We start from the raw sequence: 17,893 nt of genomic DNA, 5'->3' as shown, positions 1-17,893 counted from the left end.
AACTCAGTGCTAAATGATGACATGTTATGGTCACTGTTCCCTCGGTGACTTTTTGCTCTGAGATAATTTATTAAACTTGCATATAACAACTCCAAATACACTCTGTGAATTCTTCCTTGTGGTTAATTTTGCCAGTATTTTTGAATATTCTGTAACCAGCTTTGATCTCCTTGCGACCATGCTTACAAGATAGCTGGGTATAAGAAATATGAGTCAGCAAAGGCCATTTGGTCCTTCAAACCTTCTTCACTATACAGCGTTAAAATCACACAACACCAGGTCATGGTCCAAAAAGTCTCTTTGGAAGCACTAGCTTTTGAAGCACTGCTTCTTCATCAGGTGGTTGTGGAGCAGAATCATGAGACTCTGAATTTATAGCAACAGGATTGCAGTGTCATAGAATGCACCATTAAATAAATTTAGCTTAAGTCTTTCATGTTTCAGAATAATCATGTTAGTTTCGATTTCTTCAAATGTAAATTCCAGAACTTTTTAAAAGTTATATTCTCAAGATATCTTTAAAAATAGGTGCCATCTCAGCTCAGACAATGCATTGAAGGTGTGGGATTAAAGTCAGTCTGTCTTTGTTCCAATGTTAGGTCAGACTGAATCTATTTCTAAAGTGGAATTTACAGAATCTTACATGGATTCATGCAGTTTTTGAGCAAAATAAAATGTAATTCTGAGGTACAAATTCACCCCACAAACTTATATGTGTGTGTGCAGGGGAGACCGAGTGAGTGTGTGCATGTGTGGGTGTGAGTGTGAGAGAGTATGTGTTTGTCTGTGTGTGAGCGTAATGGGGTATAAATCTATGAAAGGGTGCATGTGGGGGTGTGAGTGTGGGGGGTATATGTGTGAGTGTATGAGCGAGAGCTTGTGTATGAGAGAGGATCTGCGTGAGAGTGTGTGTGTGTGTGTGTGTGTGTGTGTGTGTGTGTGTGTGTGTGTGTGTGTGTGTGTGTGTGTGTGTGTGTGTGTGTGTGTGTGTGTGTGTGTGTGTGTGTGTGTGTACGTACATGTGTGAGAGAATGTACAGTGCAGTGGGATCACTTGTAGTGTCACATGAACCCAAGATCCCACTGGGTAACAAGCTATCAGCCTCTGCTCGGCCACTTTGCAGTGTTGCCTGTCCTGAAGTTGCCTGTTGGACCATAACCTGGTGTTGTGTGATTTTAAACTTTGTCCACCCCAGTCCAACACCGGCATCTCCAAATATTCATGAGACAACATAATTATTACTGATCTTCTACCTCAACTGTGGTTAATATTAGTGTTAATTCCCGTGATCCTCCAAAATCCCAGTCTCTGTCTTGAACATAACCATGTAAAATTCTTTCTATTTACAAGGATTACAAAAGCTTTGATTTAAACTGTCTTCAATGGGAATTGAACTCTGAAATAAGCATTCAAAGTCAACAGTTCATGTCATTATGTCATTGTCCCAGCACAATCTGTCTACCTCTGCAGCTCCCTGATCAAGGCCTGTACTGCTGTGTTGGAAACCCTTGAAACTCCGTTTTCTTGCCATGCTGTGCCACCGTCTTTCACTTTCCTGGTAAATTTACTTTTACAATTACTTGCAGTGCCCATTGCAGCCAAAATGCATTTCCTCTTTAAAGGGTGATGTTTGACTCGCACAGGCTAGCTTTAACTTGTTCTAGCCTCTAATAATTTTCCACTCCCTACACCCGACATGCAGTGAACATGTTTTTGTCAGGAAATTCATGGAAATTAAATGTTAACAGACTCAATCAACAGCATGTTCAAGAAAATATCTATGTGTAAAAGTGTTATGTTTAAAGAAATTATTTTCAATGTTTCACACCATACAATAGTTATTTAGGTCACCAATAACTCTCACGCATGTAATGAATGAATGCAAAATTAATATTTTCATTTCACATTATAGGAGAGAATATTAAGTGACAGGCAAGCTTGCTATGAATTGTTTTTTCATAAATTGAAAGTATTGACCTTCTGAGTGTAAATAGCTACTCAGTCTCTAAATAAATCCATAAGGGAATCCTTCCTCAGTCATTTCAAGTTCACAATATTTAATCCCCAAACACTTTTTAAAAAGCGTGATTCATGGCAACAAAGCCCTATTGAAGGGTGTATGCTGCAGATATTAATAGATGTTTATTTTAATAGTGTTTTCCATTTTTTTTGGAAAAAAACATGTAGAATCAACTTACTGCTTAATTTCTTCCACAGCTTGTCATGTTCCATTCATCATTTCTCCCAAATAATAGAACCTTGTTTATCACATTGATTCTGTCATAATTTAAGCCACTAACTACCATTGCTGACTGAAATGACCACAGTACCAGAACAAAATCAAGGATATGTAACACCAATACAGTCCAGTAGGAAATCAAATTCCAACTGGGAAATAAAAACCAAAATGTTTAATCATCCCTGGTATTCAAATTTGGATAATGTTTATTCCCATTTGTTTTTGACAATGATTATATACTAAATAATCCTTGTAATTTATCATTTATGGACAAAGATGACAATGTAGCTACTCATCACCCTTATGTACACAGCAATGAGTGATAGTTTGGGTGCCCTTCACTGGATGCCATTTTGATGAGGGTGTTAGCACAGCTGTTTAGAGTATGTGCCAAGAGTATGAACAGTAAGAAGATTGTGGTACCTGACGATAAAGTTCACTGCAGAGAAGTGTGAGGTGATGTACTTAGGTGCAAAGAGCTTGGAGAGAAGTTATAACATAAAGAGTACTTGTCTAAAGGGTGTGCAGGAGCAAAGAAATCTGGGTGCATATGTACATGCTATATGTACAAAACTATTAATAAAGCATACAATATTTTAGGAATCATAAATAGGAGCATAGCATACAAGAGCAGGGAGGTTACGATGAGCCAATTGAAGACACAGGTTGGATTTTAGCGACAGTATTGTGTACAGATCTTGGCACTAGATTATAGGAAGGATGTGAATACATTAGACAGAGTGCTGAAGAGGTTTATAAGAATGGGGTTCAAGGGATGAGGCACTTCATTTATGAGGAAAGATTGGAGAAGTTGGGATTTTTTTCCTTGGAGAGGTGAACAACAAGAGATTTCATAGAAGTTTTCAAAAGTATGAGATTCTGGACAGAGTGGAAAGGGAGACATTTCCCACTTGTAAACAGTTTAAGAGCTAGAGGGATCATTGTTTTGCAAAAGAAGCAAATGGGTAACTCTTTTTCTCACAGCAAGTAGCTAGGGTCTGGAATGCCCTGTTAAGAAGTGCAGCGGAGCCAGGTTTAATTGAGTCAATGAAGCGAACATTGGATGATTATTTAAAATGGAAACAATATGCAGGACTATGGAGAAAAGGCTGGAGATTGGAACTCGGTTAAAATGCTCGCAAAGCTAGTGTGAACACACTGGTCTGAATGGACTCTTTCCACACTGCATCAATTGTGAGAGGTAACAATGATCTAATGGCAGCAGTCTCTAGAATCTGAATAATAGAGCTTCTTAGCAAATGGATATTAGGGGATTTTGTGCATTGAACAGTGAGGTTAGTGGAATATGGAATTTCAATTGTTGACAGCTATTCGAGGCAGAACTTTCTTTTGAGCTGGAGCTGGAAATCGGGAAATCCAGGCAATTGTCTCTCTTCAAAGCATTAAATGGTTGTGAGACAGCCTGCCAGAAACGGGTGAAGATTCACTGCAATATTTTTGGTGGTGGAGCAAAAATCTGGGCCACTGTGAAATCCTGCTTCAAAGGTTTTATGCCATAGAATTATAAAGAATTGATTTTCCTTTTAATGATAGCTTCAGGATTTGTCCTCATATTTAAAACAATTGTTATTTGTTAGTTACTAAGTTTGAAGATTGCCACTATTACAAACAAACAAACACTCTCAATGCGCAAAATGTCCTGACACCCATTTGTCAGAATCTCTACCAGTTATTGAAGTGAAACTTGTCTCCATTTTGTAAATAAAACATTGTACTTACCAACTGGGTCAGAGCCTCTGGTGGTCTCTTTGAGGATGACTAATTTGGCTGCTGTGTGTCTGAGATAATTGACTGAGGCAAGAACAGCGCACGATGCACGTGATCATAACCTAATTTAGCAAAGTGGACCAAAAACGACATAGGGCTTCAATTTGCACGGCAATGGTGTTAAGCCAGCTTCATGTGGTCAGTAGATGACTAGCTAATGTGGCACACTGCTGTGTACTGTAGCAGACTGCATACTCAGATCCCACTCTCTACACTTGACACTATCAACACTTGTTTTTCACCTGGAAACCAGGCGTTGTGCAATAACTTTTCTTGGCCAATAAATTTAAAGCATGGAATGCTACAAATGTGCCAAATCTAAGTTTTTGAAAGATGCAAAGTCTTCTGTTGAACATTTCGCATATTTAAAACTGGATTTATGAATTGAATCCTTGTAATTTCTGAAACTCATTTTGTTTTGGATTATCCTGATTTTAAAAAAAATCTGTTTTGCATCAATACCATTTATTGGCATTTAGAAAACTTTCAGTGGAGTTAATATAAGGGTGTGGACATGTTGTTATACCATGGAATTCTACACAGTGATAATTTGATTTGAAATGGAAGATAGGACATGTAAATCATGTCTTCCCCAGTAGACAGGGAGGAAACATCAGAGGAGAATTCAAGTTAATGTTCTCATGCATCTTCTAGTGACAGCTAACATCACTTTATCATTAAAACATAAGATTATCAGATCTAAGAGACCGTCCAATTAATATGCCATTCTTTTGGCTAAAGATTGGTGAGTGACATAGAATGAGTTATGTAGAGTAACATGCAAGGCAACATTCAACCTGCAAAATGGTGCAGTTGTAATAAAATATAATAAACTACAGATATCTATTTCCTATTTCTCCTATGTGCTGCATAAGTCTAAGACACATCAAATGTTTTAGAAAATTTGAGGAACTACTTTCCCTAATGCTCTATATGATATGTTTAAATTACACAGGTTCAATTGTGTGATTTTTTGCTGGCATCTGTATATCTTGCAATATGCATGCTGAAGCAATTAACAGCAATTCACAATAGGCATAACATAGAGATAAATTTAAGATTCCTTTGGCAACTGCCAAATTTAACACTAAATACCCATTCCATTCGATATGTATTTCCACAGAAATTCACAACCTTCCTTCAAATGAACTTATAGAACAGGGACAAATCAACAAGAGGTATTCAACTGTGTTTTTTTTGTACCTGCTGTAAATATATGTATATTTAAATAAAATTGAAATCATAATATTTACTTCCCTTTTCAAATGAAGCAAAAAGCAGTATGATATAATAATTTAATAGCCCACAGCATACAAATACATGGAATTTCTGAAAATGCTTGTTAATTTCTATTTACTGGACCTACACAAGTGTATATATTAGATATGTTAGGTTTTATTTCACCTCTCACTTCTCCCAGGGAATCATATGGTTTCAAAATATAATAACAAGATATGGGACAGAGTGGATGGACCAGAGGGCCTTTAACAGTCTGTCACTATTTGTATGTCCATATGCGTACAAGATTGCAGCTACGCAATGGTATTTTTTCAACGGTAGATAAATGTACGGTTACTGGGATATAAATCTTGAGTGGAAAAATGGCTTGTCTCCAATAAAATTTTCCAAAAACCATTAAGAATGTTACATTAACTGGAAAGTTTGGAAATAGTAAAACATGTGTGTAGATGCAGAAATTTCATTACGTCATCTTAATTAGAATTATATTTTTAACTGATACTGAAGTGTGGAAGAAACACTGCTGTTGCTTGCCATTTGACTGCATTTTTTGAGATGCATAAAGGATAGAAAATCTTGGAATTCCATTTTTGTGCTTGAGTGAATTACTTGATAACATACATGTTATTGCAAACTTTTAATGAGTATTAGATAACAAAATGACCAACCTACAGCCAGGATAACTGCAACTTAGGAACCACTTATGGTTCCATTGAACAAAGAACAAGTTGCTTAAATCAGATTACTGCTGCAATGAGGTTCAGAGATCCCAATTTTCTAGGCTTTGGGGTTATGATTGAAGTTCAGCTTGGAGGTGTGAAATTTCACTTGAAAATGTTCAATTCATAGACCTTATGAGATACCTTTTGGTTCAAAACTGGCATCTACAGCACATTGATACATTTTAGATACTGTGATGCTGCTGCTCCAATCACAAGGTTGTGATGCCCTTGGTTATTTTCAAAAGTGTTTTACGACACAGGTTCTGAAATGTCTGGCTTGATCTATTTGAAGCTTTTAAGTTTAAAAAAATGCTTGTACAATGAAAAGGAAGTGGCCAGTTCTTCCAGCATAGTTTCCCTCTGGTTTGGTTTGGTTTGGGTTGGGTTATGACAGTCTGAATGTTCAGATTAGTCAGTTTGTTTGAGGATGATGATCAAGGAAACAGCTGCATGGAAGAAAGTGTTCCATGCTGAATCTCTCTGCCATCTCTCTCTCTTTCTGACATATCTCCTGTAAGAACCTATGTTTGACCTTTCCTTTTTTGCCAATGGGTGTTTATGGGGATTGTTGCAAGTAGTTGCAACAGCACGAGTAAGTTGGGACAGTGTGTTCTGTTTTCAGATAGGTTAAGTTATTCTATATTGTAGTCTCTTAAAATAAGTGGTTGGGTCAGCTGCATCACGCCTGGACTATCCACATTACACCTGCTTAAAACAACTGGCAAAGTTAGGGTCTGGGCTACTTCCTTGAAATGTTTCGAGAGGGTTTAGTCTGGTCCACAATATATTCGGGGCTCTTAGTGGGATTTGTTCTATCGCTCCGAATTGGGATTAGGACTGTTGGACTCGAAGGCAGTGAGTGGTAGGTGTTAATGTCTTTTGATCTGAGTGTTGGTTTTGGTTGGTTTAGACAATGCTTGGGATAGCAATGTCTCTTTCAGTCACTGAGAGTTTTCTGGGGATGGAAGTGACTTTGGGGGCCTTAGAAAAGGTGAATAAGGCCAAGCTGTTAGAATTAGCAGACAAGTTGGAGTTGAAGCTGCTTCCTTCCATGAGGAAAGGAGAAATAATTACAGCAGTGGCTCATCATTTAAATTTGCTGGAAATGCCATCAGAATCTTTAGAGATGGCTAAACTTCAACTGAAAATGAAGCAACCTCAGTTAGAGGCACAGGATAAGAAATGGTTTGAATTACTCTTAAAGTAGAGGAATGAGAGAGAGAAGAAAGAGATAAGGAGAGAGAGAGGAAAGGATGAAAGAGAGGGAGTTTGAACTTCAGAAATTGGCACCGAGATAGGAAAATCAGCTTAAAAGGATGGAGGTGAAGACTGAAGGTAAGCTTAGTGAGGCAGAGAGTGAGGATGAGCAAATCTATGGTAGCCAAAGGCCTGGTGAGAAACTGTTTAAATATATTCAAGCATTGCCTAAATTCGAGGAGAAGGATGTAGAGGTCTTTGTCTTCTCATTTGAAATGGTGGCTAAACAAATGCAGTGGTCAGTGACCATTTGTTGATCCCAACAAACTTTATAGGTAGAGCTAGTGAGGTATTCACATCATTACCAGAGGAGGTATCTGTGGCATATGAAGAGGTGAAGAAAGCTATCTTAAGTGCATCTGAGCTTGTGTCAGAAGCCAACAGACAACCTTTCAGGAATCTCAGGAGAGACCCGGGTCAAACCTCCACTGAGTTGAGGGGATCAAACAAAGTAATTTTAATAGGTAGATAAGGGCATTAAAAATAGAGCAAGCCTTTGACTTTCTTAGAGAGACAATTATTTTGAAGGAGTTCAAAAATTCACTTCTTGAAGTAGTGAGAACTCGTGCAAGAGCAGAGAGTTAAAATGGCAAGGTTAGCAGCTGAAATGGCTGATGATTATGAGCTGGTCCATAAATCAAAGTTTGGCTTCCAATATCAGTTTCAATCTGTGACGGATAAAAATTGGGGAAAAGAGAAATCCTCAAGGGGAAAGGGAAAGGTAGATCTCAGTGAAGATTATAAGGATAACTTACCACAGGGTGAAAAGGAAACTCTTGAAGGGGAAGAAGAAGTTAAAAATCTCCAATTTTTTCACTGCAATAACGTAGGTCACATGAAATCACAATGTTGGTGGGTTAGGCAAAGCACTGGGAAGCCAGATGCAGGAAAACAGGATAAGCCAGTGAATTTTGTTGGAGTGGTAATAAAAAGTACAGTGGAGGCTAGAAAGCTGCACCAGAATGTACAACCTGATTGGAGGTTGGTTAAGGAGGAAGTGCCAGATCTTCTTAAACCATATACCTGCAACGGTAAAGTTTACTCACATAGGTCTGGAGCAACAGGTAAAGAGGTTACAATATTAAGAGATACAGGATCCTCTCAATTTGTGAAACTGAAAGATAAGGAGATATGTACCTCTGAAGGACTACTGCCAGAAAAGATACGAGTAACAGGAATTCACGGTGAGACAGGAAGCACTCAATTATGTAGAGTGAGATTAGAGTGTCCAGTGAAGAATGGAGAAGTCATGGGTGGAGTACTGGACAAACTCTTAGCTCCTAGAATACAATTTGTCCTTGGTAACAATATAGCTGGTTCACAGGTAGGAGGGCTGTCTATTGTGGTTGAAAAGCCAGTGGAAACTCAGGCAAATGGACTATTGCAGAACACATAGGGCGGCACGGTGGCACAGTGGTTAGCACTGCTGCCTCACAGTGCCAGAGACCCCGGTTCAGTTCCCGCCTCAGGCAACTGTTTGTGTGGAGTTTGCACATTCTCCCAGTGTCTGGGTGCTCTGGTTTCTTCCCACAGTCCAAAAATGTGCAGATTAGGTGAATTGGCAATGCTAAATTGCCTGTAGTGTTAGGTGAAGGTTAAATGTAGGGGAATGGTCTGGGTGGGTTGCTCTTCGGAGGGTCGGTGTGGACTTGTTGGGCTGAAGGGCCTGTTTCCACACTGTAAGAAATCGAAATCTAATTAAAAAAACATATCCTGTGATTTTTCCTGACTGTGTGGTAACAAGGTCACAAAGTCATAAGTTGAAGCAAGTGAGATCAAAGATAAGATATAGATAAGAAAGTTAAAGTGGAATTAGCAAAGACCCTGTTTGAGCAGATAGTTGATGCAAACCAGGAGCAAATAAATGATAGAGCAAACAATGAGGATATGGAGAATATCACATATTCGGGCAGATGAGAAATGGGCAGAAATTCATCAAGTCGTACTGCCAGTAGGCTATAGAAAGGAGGTATGAGTGGTGCATAAATTACCAGTGGTGGGGGGCATTTCAGGGTGACAAAATCTCAAGCAAAAATACAGATCCATTTTTACTGGCCTGGACTTCACAAGTAAGTAGTTGAACTTTGCCAGATGTGTCATATATGTCAGGTGATTGGAAAAGCACAGGCAGTAATAAAACCTACACCTTTAATGCCTATTCCTGCATTTGAGGAACCTTTTAGTGGAGTCTTAGTTGATTGTTTAGGACCCCTACCTAAAACAAAAAGTGGAAATCAGTATTTGTTAACAATAATAGATGTATCAATAGATTTCCAGAGACCATTCCATAATGCAATATCACAGCTAAAAGGATTGTAGAGGAGTTCCTCAAATTTTTCACTAGATACAGACTAACCGCAGAGATACAATCAGATCAATGGTCAAACTTCATATCAAAATTATTCAAGGAAGTTATGGACAGCTTAAAAATAAAACAATTCATACCATCCAAAACCACAGGGAGCACTAGAAAGGTGGCATCAGACATTAAAGACCGTGTTGAGAGCTTATAGTCAAGACTATCCAGATGATTGGGATAAGGGAATTCTGTTTGTACATTTTGTGACCAGAGATGCACCAAATGAATTGACCAAATTCAGTCCATTTGAAGTTTTTGGGTATGAGGTGAGAGGACCACGAAGAATGTTTAAAGAGAAATTGGTAAGTCAGAATTCAGACACCACGTATTATGACTATGTGTCAAATTTCCAGGAATGATTAAATAGAGTGGGGGAGTTGGCTAAACATCATTTAAAAGTATCATAGCATACAATGAAACAGGAAGCAGACAAGAAATCAAAAACTCCCAATTTTGCTATGAGCAATAAGGTGTTAGTGTTACTTCCAGTGTTTGATGAACCTTTAAAAGCAAGGTTTAGTGGACCTTATCAAGTCGAAAGGAAATTGAGTGAGGTAAACTATTTGATAAGGACAGCAGACAGAGAGAAATTTCACAGAGTGTGTCAATGAATATGCTCAAAAGGTATTTTGACAGGGAAGGAAAGCCAAAGGAGACTGTATTATTGGTTACAACACAGAGGGGAGAACCAAGTTCAGAGGATTCTGAATTGGACGTTCCTCAAATTAAATTGGACAATGAGCAAGTTGTCAAACATTTGGATAAGTTATTGAGTAACCTTCCAGAGGAAAATTGAATTGACCTAAAAGTGTTATTACTACTGCATGGGGAGATATGTGGAAATAAGCTGGGAAATCCTAACTTAATTATGCATGATGTAGATATAGAAAATGCTATTCTGATTAAGCAACATCCTTATAGGCAAAACCCTCTAAAGTTGACACAGGTTCAAAATGAGATTGAACACATGCTGCAAGACGACATAATCAAAGTCAGTTCCAGTGACTGGAGCTCACCCACAGTAATGGTGCCAAAACCAAATGGTACCCAACAGTTATGCATGGACTATCACAAAGTCAATGCAGTTACAAAGACTAGTGCATATCCAATTTTGTGTTTGGAAGACAGTGTTGAGAAGGTGGGACAAGCAACCTATATTTCTAAGTTGCGCTTGCTCAGAGGATACTGGTAGGTGCCTTTGTCCGAAAGACCGATGCTAATTTTGGCTTTCATAATGCCAAACGGACTGTATCGATTTAAAGTCATGCCGTTTGATATGACTTTAGAGACTATTTCAGAAACTAATCAATAAAGTCATTTCCAGATTACCCAATTGTATAGTTTATGTTGATGACCTGGTGATTTTTAGTCACACCTGGAAGGAACATTTACAACATTTACCAGAGTTGTTCGATCGACTTCGGGAGGCTGGCTTGGTGATGAACCTGGCTAAAAGTGAATTTAAAGCTAGTTATCAATGCAAGTGATGTGGGTGTCGGTGCTGTGCTCTAACAGGAAGATGATGGGAAGATAGAAAGACCTATCAGATATTTCTCCAGGAAATTGAATATTCATCAGCAGAAATATTTGGCAGTTGAGAAGGAGACCTTGAGCTTGATGTTGGTGTTACAACATCTCAATGTTTATTTTATCAGTAATGTATCCGAGACAATCATATACACTGACCATAACCCATTGAAGTTTGTGGAGAAATTTAAGGACAAAAATACCAGACTGTTTAGATAGAGTTTGTTGTTACAGCAATTCAATTTGACAACTGTGCAAGTGGCAGGACAAGAAAATGTGATTAACGATGCATTGTTGAGACTTGGATGAGAAATGGAGGTGTTTGGTGGCAGGAGTAAAACAGACTGAAACAATGTAGTAGTAGTGCATGTTTGTATGATTCCTGTCAATGTAATGTATATGTAGTGTACTAACAATTTAAGATTAAGAGATTTTAATATGAAGCCATCTTTGGATATTAATGGTTCATTTTATTTTAAGGGAGAGGTGTGATGATGCTGCTCCTTTAGCAAGATTGTGTTGTCCTTGGTTTTATGAAACAGGTTAAGTTATTCTATATTCTATCCTCTTTTGTTTGTGTTTCATTTGGTAATCTTGGAAATAAATTCTGTTTTGTGTAAAATTAAGTGGTTGGACTAGCTGGAATGTCCATTTTACACCTGTTTAAGACAACTCGCAAAGTTAGGTTCTGGGCTACTTTCTTTAAATGTTTTGAAGGGTCTGGCCTGGTCCATAACAATACAATGTACACCCTATTCATATTGTTAAAGGAGTTAGTGTGCACCCACCCTATGTCTGCTTCAAGTATGCAGATCAGTCAGATCATGATGTCAATCAGCGTGCAAAACTGACTTGATGGGAAGAATCCTATTTTGGTATATGATGTATCAACCTCCAACCTATCTGAACCAGTGCGAAATGGGATGAAGGAGATTCTAGATTAGAGTCAAGATCACAATCTGATGAAAAAATCTCTGACATGTTTCAGCATCTGGCTGAGGAAAAATGTACAAGATTGGGAGCCTGCTCAAGAGGGTGGGAGGATTTACGAGAAAGTAAATGTTGGCTTACATCGCAAAAGGAAATGACAGCATTGCAGGGTAGCTATTTGGATATTGACACCTTGAGTGGGACAGAAAGTACCAACATTGAAAAACAGCAGCAAATAGCATCTAAAGAGGACAAAATGGGAAGGTAAAACTCATGGTTGTTTACTGAAATGTATATAATATTTGGAATAAAATAAGTGAATTAACTGCGCAAATAGTGATAAAAGATATGGTTTCTTTGTCCTTTACGGAGACATAGTTACAAGGAGATTAAAACGGGGAACTAAATATTCAGAGGTATGTGACTTTTCAAAATGACAGCTAGGAAGGGAAGGGTGCTTTTATTGGTCTATTGAGTTCAAGATATTCCATTTTCTTGATGCGTTCTTCCGAGTTTGTTTTGTTTCATCTGTAAGCAAAAAATCCTAGTTAACTACATCTGTGATTTATGGGTCAGATTTTTCTTGTTGCCCAAGTTGTGCTGATTTAATCTTGAAGGTACGACCTAATTTGGTGAAGCTTTGAATTAATTCATGGAGTGGAAATTCTTGTTAGATATGTTTCAGTCACCAGCTAGTGTGCAGGCAGCTCTGCCACTGACATGTCACCAACTAAATTTCTCATATCCAACCCAACTACCTAAGCTCCCCCTATACTCGCCAGCCTCATTTGACATTTTTACATGCCTGTTAGATATCATCATCATTTCACTGCTGCCTTTTATTTCTAGAAACAGATATCTTTGAACTCATCAAATTACGTTGCATTTATATTTCCTGGTGAAGGGTGAAGACATTGAGTTCTGATTGTCTTGGGTAAATCCAATCCCTAACAAATCATTTTATAGCATGACATTTTTCAAAGTCCTTATGAGAGATGAGACCTGGAGAACAAGATTTGGTTGAATAAGTGACGACAGTAATAATAAAAATTAGCACAAAAATCTAGATGTAAGAACAATGGGGAGAACAGTGAATCACAGATTTAAATACAATCTTCAATTCAGCAGACAAGGTTCATTGTTAAATCAGAAAAATATTCTGTTTGAAGTGCTCAGAAATATTGCCTAACAGAGTAGTGCATTGCTCACAGGAAGCATTCTTGGGATAAATTTAACATGGACTGATTTTGGGTCCTTATTATGAACACAGTTGTGTTCCCCAGAAATGTGGAACATGATTTTCATGCTCTTAGATGAAAGTAAGACATTTCATGGCATCTGCCAGCTATAAGATCAGCTTGAAGCTAAAAGTCAATCCAAGAAATTTCTGTGGTACAGATGAGTATATTTTAACCACTAAATCTAGAACTATGATCATTTGCAAACCAACAGTAATATTAATGATAAATTGATTTGTTGAGCCACTTGCAAACACAAAAGATAAGAATGTTCCATAACAATGCAGGACCGAGTGGTTCGGTGATTAGAACATTGTTGTTCTGCACTTCTGCATCATGGCTGATGTTCTTCTTGGAACAGTAAGATGACAATGTCTTTTACTGATGGCTACTCAAAGTCCTATGACAGGTTAATGTTGTGTGTGATCATAATTTACCTTTGTGTAGGAGACACACAACCTGACTATATTTCAATTTGCAATAATTTTGGAATCATCTTCACTGGCCATAAGATTGAATGATTTATATCCTACAGATCAATGATGTATAGAAGGAAATTTCCGAAAAAAAATGATCACAGCTATTCCTTCAAATGACAATAATGATTTTCGATGTAACTGAAAAAGTATTTAAATTCCATAGCTTTACTATTTTTAACTTAGGTGAACGGTGTATGGAAAATCATTTGTGTCCGAAGAGACACCATTATCCAGAAGTCACGCAGAATTGTTTTGTAGTTATGTAGTTTTATCTGTACTCAGTTAAAAATAGGATTTAGAGTAAGAGGGATTTTAGTAGGAAGCAGGTTTTGGATCCATGTGGGAGGCAGTGTGAGCATCAAACAAGGCAAACACTGCTGGTTTGATCCACAGGTAATTTTAACTTTTGAGCCTTACTTACATCCTGCTTACCAGCTGCTCACTTGAAATTTGGCCAATAAAATGCTCAGCGGCAGTATGGATAAATAGTTGGCTGAATGACAAGAAACAGAGGGTTGTGGTGAATAGTTGCTTATTGGATAGAAGCAAGTTTATATAATGGTTCCACAGGCCAGTACTTGGATCATTGCCTTTCGTGGTATACTTTCATGATCTAGATTTGAATGTGCACAACACCATTTCAAATGTAGGGGCTGTCACAAAATTTGAAATCAGTTATGAACTGTCAGCAAGGCAGTAATAAACTTTTTGAGATGAAATGCTGTTAGAATGGGCAGATTTGTGGCTCTTGAAGTTTAATGTTAAGAAATGCAATACATTTTGGAAAAAAACAAGAGTGGGGTTATAAAGTGAAGCGTACAATTCTAAAACGGGATGCAGGAGCAGTGGGACTTTGGGGTTTATGCAGAACTAGACGAAAATATCATGGTTGCTGATTCTCCATCCACTTCAGAATGAAGGGTCACGAGACTTGAAATGATTAAGTCTGCTTTTCTCTTTACAGATGCTGCCAAACCGACTGAATTTCTGCAGCACTTCCTGTTTTTGCCCCTTATCTCTCCTCTGCTTTGACCCTCAATAGCCTCCGTTCAAGTGCCTTTGCAAAACATTTTATGTCCAATAGAACAGTACCAATCAGAAGAATGCCATTCAGCTAACCAAGTCTTTGAGTTACAGTTCTTGCAAAGAGAGGAGAAGGGCACAAATAGATGGGAGCAGCACCATCTGAGAATTCCCCACCTAGCTACTTACCAACCTGACTTGGAGATACATTGCCAGTCCTTTAGTAACATTGGCATCCCATGAATGAATATAAAAAAATCCAGTCAGTCCTACAACTGATATGCCCACTCATTACTTCCCTATATTTTTAGCAAGTTTTCCTCCAATTTCATTTACAACATTAACTTGAATCTGTAGGTGACTTATTTGAAATCTTTGACTAAGGCTAAACTGGGAGAGCTAGCAGATAAATTGAAGGTGGAAGGAAAAGCAGAATTTTGCAAGGAGGAGATAATTAAGTGATTATTCAACAGTTAGATTTAGAAGAATGGAAAACTGAAATTGAGATGTCTTAGTGAGAGTTAGCTAAGATAGAAATGGAAATGTAAGGACTTAAGATGGAAGAAAAAGTGGGAGAAAGGGGAATGAAAAAATCTTGAATGGGAAGAAAAGAGCAATTGATAGAGACTTAAGGTTAAGAGAGCTGTATTGCAAAAAGAGGATAAAGTACAAAAGAGAGACTAGTGGAAAGTGAGGAGAGAAAGAAGTAGACAATATTGAGGGGAAGATGGAATTTAAAAAGCTTGACTGTGATTGTCTGGGTTCACAACTGTCTTTTAAAGATGGCATTGGTTCTAGGGATATCAGTCCATTCCCAGACACTGCAGCAGTGGCAACTTGTTCTGGGTAAGTCAAGTGGTAGAATTTGGCTTAAGTAGGATGAGATGGGTACCATCAGAGTGAGGTAGGTAGTTAATGAGTCAAGTTTAGTAAGATGCAGTGAGTAAACTTGCTAGTTATTTGGATAAAGTTTTTTCACTCAGAAGGTGGTAGGAATCTGGAGCTCATTGCAAGTCAAAGTGGAAGAAGCACAAGCCCTCATGATATTTAAGAACTATTAGATGTACGCTTGCAATGCTAAGGTCATCACGACTATGGGCCAACTGTTGGAAAATGGGGTTAGAAAAGTTAGGTGGTTGTTTTTGACTGGTGCTGACTTAATGGGACAAAGGGCATAATTCTGTACTGTAGACCATTATGATGAACACTCACCATGAAACTTAAACCTGACATTTAGCCAAAAGATTGTAATATTTAGTTGAATGTTACGGTGGGTACGTTATCAACAGCACATATGATGCTGATATATTGACATTAAATATGTAATCTGTTATTTCTGTTATTGTGACGTAAAGAATAGTGTTGAAAATGTTTTTTTAATGGATAATGAAGATGCCTCTTAAAGTTACATTTTCATTCTTCTTTGGAGGAAGGTCCAGTAAAGTGTATGTTATTTAAAATCTTAATGTTATTTTGTAGAGATTGGACTTCAAACTAGTGCAATATGGTTTTGGTGTATGATTTTTATGAGGGTATTTAATAATTAACTAGGTCAGTCTTTACAGAACTTTGGTTTTAAACTAGTAGCTATCAGAGAGCCAGTAGGTGACTCTCTGGAGGGTTAAGGAAGTTTGTTCATTTTGTGGGATTTTATGAAAAAGAAATAAGGCCAACAGCTTAGCAGTAGTTAAGTTATTAATGTTTTTTTTTTGGATTCAGTTCAACAGATACCTGACTGAAGTGAGTTACTCCAAGAAAAAAGGGAATGTATTCAGGGCGATTAAGGTTTCAGTTTATGAAGATATCAAGGAGTATTTGTTTCGATATCTGCATTGATTATTTAAAGCTGAGAAAGTCTAAAATCTGAGTTGTGTGAGTCAAAGAAAAAGCTTTGACACATTCTAGCTGTGTCCCCACTCCATCTGCAGCAGTTAAGGTGGGTTAAAATCCTTACCAAGTTTCTGAAAACAAGACACCCGTTGGAATCCAGTGAAAAGCTTTTCTTTACAACATATATAAAACACTAATAGGTCAAGATCATTGTAGTCAAGTTGACATTTCTTCAGATCAGCACCACATCTAAATCAGGCAGCAAACTATTTAAAGGTGAAGACATGCACTTCTATAATAATTTAATACTGTACATATCACCTCTGATAGTATTTAGCAATTGTGTTTCACATATTTCTCTGTAGATCATTTGTCACTTGATTAACCTACATGAAGAGTTAACATATAAAATATGGTTCTTACCTCATCTGCATCTCTGTTCAGTCATGAGATACTTAAATTGCAAATTCACATGAACTGTGACCCCTGTCTTATGACTCTTGATGCCACATTTCCCAGTAGATCACCTGTCACCAAACACATGTGTCAAAATTAGAATGTGAAACTCTTACCAAGTAGGAGGCTTAAGGTACTGCTAGCTGAGTATATATTACAAAGACAAACTAATTATCCAAGTAAGTGCTTTTTCTGTGCTGTTATATTCATTTCTTTTCAGGAAATTGCTATGAAATAGTGTACATTATTTTCACTGGTATAAAATATGTTTATGAAACGTATTTATTCTGCCATTGCTAAATTTAGGAAAGGCTAAAATTTCATAGGCTGACAAAGTATTGATAACGTATTAATCAGATCCTGGCACATCATAGTTTCTAATATGGTGAATATAAAATGCTACATGCTCACTGTTGTTATAAAAATCATTTGAGAAATTCATTGAATGCAATCTTTATCAAATTAAATGTTAATTGGAGCTGAAAAATGAGGAACAGTCCAGCTTAAGTGTTTATTCCAATACTTTTTAAAGTACATATAAATCAGATTTCAATAAGTACAAAGTTTCAAATGTAATTCTAAACATCCATCTCATTTCTTCATTTGGAAGCTTTTACCCTTAAATTCTACTGAGAGCAACATATATTTTATGAATGGTCAGAAAGTAACATACATACCTAAAGTATACCCACCTAAAGTGGGTGCACAGTTGCTCAATAATTAGCACTGCTGCTTCACAATGCTAGGGTCCCGAGTTCGATTTGACTGTCAGGTGACCTGTCTATGTGGAGTGTGCTCATTCTTCT

General features: G+C 37.5%; 1 long non-coding RNA gene across 1 annotated transcript in view; it reads right to left on the bottom strand.

The window, feature by feature from the left end:
* The window catches only part of LOC122560958 (uncharacterized), a 63,371-nt gene that overhangs the window by 6,147 nt on the left and 39,331 nt on the right, over window positions 1-17,893 (bottom strand). Inside the window, exon 2 of the long non-coding RNA XR_015761013.1 lies at window positions 17,055-17,158. This is a non-coding gene — a long non-coding RNA (uncharacterized LOC122560958). The remainder of the gene's footprint in view (window positions 1-17,054; window positions 17,159-17,893) is intronic.

The sequence above is a fragment of the Chiloscyllium plagiosum genome, unplaced genomic scaffold (genome assembly GCF_037043375.1).
Source record: "Chiloscyllium plagiosum isolate Xiang-an unplaced genomic scaffold, Cpla_swu_hap1 HiC_scaffold_22, whole genome shotgun sequence".
Lineage (NCBI taxonomy): Eukaryota > Metazoa > Chordata > Chondrichthyes > Orectolobiformes > Hemiscylliidae > Chiloscyllium > Chiloscyllium plagiosum.
This window is presented reverse-complemented; position numbering and strand designations above follow the sequence as displayed.